Source organism: Euprymna scolopes, chromosome 38 (genome assembly GCF_053919585.1).
Source record: "Euprymna scolopes isolate OS-2025 chromosome 38, ASM5391958v1, whole genome shotgun sequence".
In the NCBI taxonomy this organism is placed as follows: Eukaryota; Metazoa; Mollusca; class Cephalopoda; order Sepiida; family Sepiolidae; genus Euprymna; species Euprymna scolopes.
In genome coordinates, this window is record NC_136519.1 from 80770186 (window position 1) to 80771818 (window position 1633).

Below are 1633 nucleotides of genomic sequence, written 5' to 3' on the forward strand. Positions count from 1 at the left end.
TCCATCCACAAAATAATTTTTACAAATTATTAAAACAAAAAAATTTGCAGAGTAACAAAAAGAGCAGAGGAAATAGTCACCTTAGTTTTTCTGGTGTCTTCTTTTTCTTCTGTAGATGCTGGGTTAAAGTGGCTGTTCTTGAGTTGAGTTCTTGTGTTGTTGTGATTCCGTGGACTTTGATTAAGCTAGTGTTTCTTTTCTTGTGTCTGGATTTTTTTATTTTTCAAGTGGTTGATTTTTTTGGTCCTGTGTTTGTGGATTTTTTTCTGTAGGATTGTACTTGTTCCTATGCGAGAAACAATCCTGAATTTACGGCAACAATATGACACTTCCCGGGGAGAGTTGCTTAGTTGGGAACATCCTGGTCACGGCACCAAATGTGACAATATCTTCATGAAACCGAGTTGGCCGATGGTTTCGTGATCACCACATGTTTCGACTAGTCTTTCCCTGTTTCCTTCCACGCCCACATTGCTTTGAAATCCGTAGAAAGGAGAGATGAGTACGGTCCAGTCGACGAAGGTTAAATTTGTTGCTGGAGGGAAGAAAAGTTGCCAAGCAATCAAAAGAAAATGTCAGAAAGCGCTTGTTATCAACAATAACAACGTTTATTAACACAATTTTCAACAAACACCACGGAGTGGGAGTGATTATGGTTGACTGGCGGAATAAAGTTTTCTTAGAAAATCTAAACTGCAATTAGGTAGCGTTAATGATGCAGAACAGAGTGGCAACAGATTTGGTTCTTTAAGCAGTGACAAAAACGAACCAACTCCGTTACCACTCCATTCTGCATCATTAACTATCGAAATTGACTCAGAAATTGACATATCATCTTTGCAAGCCATGTTCCTTCTTGACAGTTTGTCAGTAACTGTTATCTCTCTTTTATTCGCATCAAAGAGTTTTCCTGTTCAGGTTTTTTTTTAATGGTCCACATGATCATAAAATTTGAGCTTCTCTGTTCCGTCTGCCTGCTTCCCACCTGACCAACTTGGATGTCTTCAAGTATACCACAATCAGCCGGTCACTGAGGTGTGACCGACAGATGTGTTACAGTAAATGTCTTAAAGCGGTCTCATGAAGATATGAAGATGGGCCAGTCATTAGGGTCTGTGTAGCAAGAAGAAAATCATACCTGAGATGTTGGATCTGGGTGTGGCTCCTTTCTTTTCTCAAGATGATCTCTTCACCCTGGTGGCATTCTGGTGGGAATCTTCATCTCTTTGTCCTCAGGGCCGCCTTTCGACTTCAGACATTTATGAAGGCATTCATGGCAGACACAAGAAAAATGACACGCGACACAATTGTAATATACATAAGGTATAACTAACTATTTTATTTTACAAAATATATATTACAATGCATATTACAATTAATTTTTACAATTAAAACTGGATAATAGGCTTTTCGAAGCTAACTAACCTACCCTAACTAGTGTTGAGGGAGGGGGTCTCCCCCTCCCATGTATGGAGAGACAGACTATGCGTCCTCACATCATGGTGGTCGTGCAGGAAAGAGACAGAAAGATAGCAAGGGAATTATGGGAAGGGATTTCTTTGTATCTCTACGCTCATGGACAATTTACCACCCGTCCATGCTGCAGAGTGTGTTAGAAACAGTGACACAAGGA